At 47.5% G+C, this 5,919-nt stretch overlaps 1 pseudogene; it reads left to right on the top strand.

The window, feature by feature from the left end:
* The window catches only part of LOC126487899 (glutaminase liver isoform, mitochondrial-like), a 24,616-nt pseudogene extending 18,883 nt beyond the window's left edge, over window positions 1–5,733 (top strand).
* The last annotated feature ends 186 nt before the right edge of the window (window positions 5,734–5,919 follow it).

Genomic DNA, 5,919 nt, shown 5'->3' with positions numbered 1-5,919 from the left:
ATATATGATGGGCATGATGGCAGATGCCTTTGATCCCTACGTTCAGGAGGCAGAGACAAGAGGGTCTGTCTCTGAGTTCAAGAGCAGCCTGGTCTACAGGGCAAGTTTGGAGCCCTGCCCACCACAAAATAAGACCACAAAAAATAAAAATAAAAAGGCTTTATTTAGAATAATAAAATGTTAGATGTCATTTAGAAAAAAAAGTATCAGGGGACACTGCCTGCAAATCTTCTTAGCCTGCTTCCTCTGAGTTCTAACCTACAAGCAACACAGCTTTTTACATCTCTTTCCAGGTACCAGCCAAGGCCTAAGCATGGTTTTCTTGACACTGTGTACTTTTCCCTGTTTCTCTGAAGACTCTGCTTATCCCATTACCCTCCGCCTCCCCCGACACTCCCTTTGTCTAGTTGATTGCTGACCTGTGTCTAACACTAAAGGCAGGACTTTTTCTCCTGTCTCCCCCGCCCTCCTGGCAGCTGCTGGGATTTGAAGTTTGCCTTCCCCATTGTTTCTTTCTCTAACTCTAATAAAAAATGGTTCTCAAATGTCATGAGTGCGCACGCACACACACACACACACACACACACACACACTCACAGAAAGGGAAAAAAAGTGAGAGAAAGGGAGGGAAGGAAAAAGGAGAAAGGCCAGGCACTCAGAAGGTAGCGGTAGGACAATCAGAAAAGTTTAACAGCAGTTTTGAGAGCAACCTGCCCCACCCCAAACCAAAAAAGAGAGAGACAGAGAAAAACATAATGGTTTAATTACAAAAAGCAAAAAACAAAAGCTTAATTATTTCCTATCACCATTCCTTATCATGTGTCTTACTTAGGGTTTCTATTGCTGTGAAGAGACACCTTTACCACAACTTTTACAAAAGAAAACATTTAATTGGGTGGCTTCCTCACTTCAGAGGTTTAATCCAGCATCCGCGTGGCAGGAAGCAAGGCAGACATAGTGTTGTAGATGAAGCTGGGAGCTGAGAAGGAGGTACATTTCTACCCACGAGCAACAGGAAGTGATCTGAGGCTCTGGGCAGGCTTGAGCACGTGTGAGACATCAAAGCCACCCCCACAGTGACATACTTCCTTTAATGAGGCCATACCTATTCCAGCAAAGCCACACCTCCTAACAGTGCCACTCCCTATGAGCTTACAGGAGCCAATTACATTAAAACTACCACACGTAAATATCAAATTAGTGTATCTTTGGATTGTATTGTGTTAGAGAATAATTGTGAACTTCTGATCCTCCAGTGTCCACATGCTAAATTCTGTGCTTATATAATATTAATATTGCATTCTACCAACTGAGCTACGTACATCCCCATTGTCTGTATATCTATTTTATTTACATATAAATTCAGGACACATCAAAATTTCTGAGGGAGAAAAGTAGTGGTGAGGGGGAAGGTTCCAAACCTTGCCATAAGAAGTTCATGTGACCGTTTTCCCGCCCCTAGGCACAGCCTCCACTCTTCCATCCCTCCCTTTTTGCTGCTGCTCGCTGGTCTGGAGCGTCTTGCTCTGCCGGAGATGGCATGCGCTCCATGAGGGCTCTGCAGAACGCTCTCGCTGGCAAGAAGGCTGGGATCACCAGAGCCCTGGGCCCACTCCTGGGCGGGGTCGTCCGGGACAACCACAGTGAGGCCACAGCACAGGGCAAGGGGACCCACCAGCCTGCTGCAGCACAGGGATCATGATGCATCAAACAGCAGCATGCTGCCTCGACTTGGTGACCTGCTCTTCTACACCATTGCTGAGTGACAAGAAAAGATCCCCATCCACAAGTTCTCTACTGCCCTGAAAGCCACTGGAGTGCAGACATCAGCCCCACGGCTCTAGGACTGCATGAGCAAGATGCAGTGCTTGGTCCAAGAGCCCAGCAGTGGTGGCCTTTTAGACCCAGATCTCCTCCAAAAGTGTGTAAGCCCCAACACTGTGCTCCTGACTCGGGCATTCCGAAAGAAGTTCGTCATTCCTGACTTTAAGGAGTTCATGGGCCAAAGAGCTCACTGAAGGCAAAGCAGAAGCCTACATCCCTCACCTGGCCAAGTCAAACACAGACCTTTGGGGGTGTTTCCTTGGGCACCGAAGATGGCCAGCAGCACTCTGGGCTACACGAAGATCCCTTTCTGCCTGCAGTTCTCTGTCAAGCCCCTCACTTATGCCATCTCTGTGAGCACTATAGGCATTGACTATGCGCACAAGTTTGTGGGCAAGGAACCCAGGGGTCTGCGCTATAACCAACTCTCCTCAATGAGGAAAGAATCCCCCATAACTCCACGGCCAAAGCTGCTGCCATTGTCATCAGCTCCTTGACCAAGATGGACTTTAACAAAGCAGAGAAGTTTGATTTCGTACTGCAGTATCTGAACAAGATGGCTGGGAAGGAATTCACAGGGTTCGGCAATGCCATAGTCCAGTCGGAGAAGGAAACTGGGGATCGGAATTACACCATCGGCTACTGCCTCAAGGAAAAGAAGTGCTTCCCCAGGGGAATGGACATGATGGCTGCCCTCGATCTCTCTTTCCAGGTGTGCCTGGTCAAGGTTACCTGTGAATCAGGCAGTGTCATGGCAACCACTCTCGCAGCGGTGACTTCTGCCCCATCACAGGCAAGAGCGTCCTAAGTGCTGAAACAGTGCATAAGACCCTCAGCCTCATGCACTCCTGCGGCATGAATGACTTCTCTGGCCAGTTTGCCTTCTGTGTGGGTCTGCAGCCAACTCAGCTGTGTCAGAAGCCATCTTCCTGGTTGTACCCAATGCCATGGGGATGATGTGTCTGTCACCTCCATTAGACAAGCTGGGGAACAGCCAAAGGGGCATCAGCTTCTGCCAGAAGTTGGTGTCTCTTTAATTTTCACAACTATGACAACCTGCAGCACTGTAATCAGAAGTTAGGCCCACGGAAGGAAGGAGGGGAAGCCTGAAACAAGACTTATTTGCTGCATATAGTGGAGCTGTTTCGGCTTTGTGAAGGTTTGCTCTGTTGGCCATGGATGTGGAGCAGAAAGACGACGATTTCCGCACGGCCTTGCATGTTGCTGCAGCTGAAGGACACACCGAAGCTGTCAAATTGCTGATGGAGGCTCACAAAGGGATCCTTTTGTCAAGGACAGGTGGGGCAACATTGCCCTGGATGATGCTATGATTTCAAGATTTCCATGACCCCTACATGCTCTCTGAGACGTGGGCCGAGGCAGCGGCTGAGACCCTGTCCAAAGAGAACTCAGAAAGCGTGGTGTAAGCACAAACCGGGGGTGCAGCCCCTGCTCAAGAGAAAGCATGAGCTGGCCATACAATTAATGCACAGTCACCAAAACTGCCAGGGGAAGCTGCTTCAGTGGGGGTCAACACAGCCATTTGGTGACACAGGCCAGCGTTTTCTGTGAGAATCAAAACGCCCCATCTCCCACAGAAAATGGCAAACAGAAGAGCCTCAGTGGACACCTGCAGTAGAGCTAGCCACAGAGACCTCAAGGTATAGTGAATGGCTTCATCTACTCAAAAGCAGCCCACGTCTCTACCCAGGTCCCCTTTTTTTCTCGGAAGAAATCATGAGAACAAGAGACTTCCTTGGAGAGACTAGCAACAATATGTGTGTATGTATCTGCCGGAGTAAGAGAAGCAGGTGGGAGCCAAAGACCTGGCTTTAGACACCTGCAGAAATCTGTCCCCTTGGCAGAACATGCTGACAACAATCTTATAGACAGAGAAAGGGGTTTGTGTTCAAATAAACTTTAACTACATGAAGAAAAAAGAAGACGAGGTTGATGCATTTGACGGCTTGTACTTTTGGTGCGTTCAATCACCAGGAGAACTCTAGCTTTATTAGTGGATCCAGGCACAGATAGCCTTTTGACTGGACCGCAACATTGAAATCTACAAATAAGGCAGGAGAGAAAGGCAGCCAAAATGGGGAGAGGATGAAAAGGAAAAAGAAGCCCCCAAACTCAAGTGTCTGATTGACACCTCTCACCAGCAGTTGAACAAGAATTCCTGCACAATTAACAGCTGCCTATGGCCACCTGCTTTCCCATTCACAAGCCTGCAGTTTTCTGGGACTCTCACCAAGAACTGGTTACAGGGAAGGGATACGCCTTAAACCCTTGTGCAACCCTAGTAGCTTCTGGTATCAGACTGTAATTTCATCCAAAGCACACCCAGAGCCACTTCATGTATACCTCTTATCAAAAGTGGGGGGGGGGGGATAAAAAGGTTTCTCTTTTTAAAGATTTGTTTATTTTATGTACCAGTGCTCTGTCTTCATGTCTGCCTTTATGCCAGCACAGAGCACAAGACAGATAGCTGTGAGCCACCATGCGGTTACTGGGAACTGAACTCAGCATCTCTGGAAGAACAACCAGTGCTCTTAACCTGAGCCATCTCTCCAGCCCCTAAAAAAGGTTTCTTAACCTTTGGGTTTGAAAGCCACCAAAATGGCTTCTATGACTAGTATGAAGTATTCACTCTCTTTTGAGACAGGGTTTCTCTGTGTAGCTTTGGAGCCTGTCCTGGAACTTTCTCTGTAGGTCAGGCTGGCCTCAAACTCACAAAGATCCGCCTACCTCTGCCTCCTGAGGGCGGGGATTAAAGGTATGTACCACCACTGCCCAGCTTCGAAGTGCTCACTCCCTGAGAAACCCATGCCACACTTAGAGGTGTCTTGCTTTCTGTGACTCCTGGAGAGGCCTACACATGTACTCTGTTGTGTATTACTTCCTCTGGAGTGCGTCTTTCTCTTAACTCTCGTGCTTAAGCTGACATTAAATATCTTTAATAAAACTCCCAATGCCAGCTAGCCCTGAAAGTCTTTCCAGCATCAAGGTCACGATGTTTGGCCTCATTAGTCAAGGTCAGTACAGCTTCAGGGAAGTGCTCAATCTAGGTGCCATGGGAGAGCGCAGCTGCTCTTTCCCCTCACTCCCGACACAAAGTTCATGCTGCAGTTCCATGCAAACGAACTCTTTTGAGAATTGAGAAGTATTCTCCTAATCAAATTATAAATGAAATTAGTTGATGAATTAGTGCTGGATCACAGGTAGCCTGCGGGCTACAGTGTGGACATACCTGAACCCACTGATGGATTCATAATTTAAATGAACTATTGGAGGGTAGTAGAAATTTTCAGAGGTGGGCTGGTTGGAGGAGGGAGGTCATAAAGGCATGTTCTTGAGAGCTTTCTTTTATCTTTACTCTTTCCTGTTTCTCTCTGCTTCCTGCGTGACTTAAGGTGAGTAACCTCCTCTGAGACAGGCTCCCTGATCATGTTCTGCCTCAGGGTGCAGGGGAAAAGAGACTAGAAAACGTGACAAGATGAACTGAGCTTGTGAAGGAGCTGGTGAATCTGCTCAGCAGTAAGAGCACTTGCTGCTCTTCCAGAGGACTCCACTTCAGTTCCCACACCCATATACTCCTGCTTCAGGAGAACTGAATCCTCTCCTGGCCTTCAAGGCATACGCTCAGCACACATACATATAAATTTAAGAAGATAAAAATAAGAATAACTCTTTGTTTGTTTTGTTTTCAAAACAGGGTTTCTTTGTTTAACTCTGGTTGTTCTGGAACTCACTGTAGACCAGACTGGACTTGAACCTAGAGATTCATTTGCCTCTGCCTCCCAAATGCTGGGATTAAAGGCCTGTGCCCCCCCCCCCAGCTAAGAACAACATCTTATAAAAAGAGGATTAATGTGTGGGTGCACCCCTCAGGGTCCTGAGTTCCTTGCTCATGCTCTCTCTCCTTCTGCTCCTGATTTGGACCTTGAGATTTCAGTCCAGTGCTCCAATGTGGGTCTCTGTCTCTGTCTCCTTTCATCGCCTGATGAAGGTTAATATTCAGGAGGATGCCTATATGTTTTTCTTTGGGTTCTCCTTCTTATTTAGCTTCTCTAAGAACCCGAATTATAGGCTCAA

Source organism: Alexandromys fortis, unplaced genomic scaffold (assembly GCF_014885135.2).
Source record: "Alexandromys fortis isolate MF-2015 unplaced genomic scaffold, M_Fortis_MF-2015_v1.1 scaffold_176, whole genome shotgun sequence".
Lineage (NCBI taxonomy): Eukaryota > Metazoa > Chordata > Mammalia > Rodentia > Cricetidae > Alexandromys > Alexandromys fortis.
Note: the sequence above shows the minus strand (reverse complement) of the source record. Positions and strands in the feature narration are given on the sequence as shown.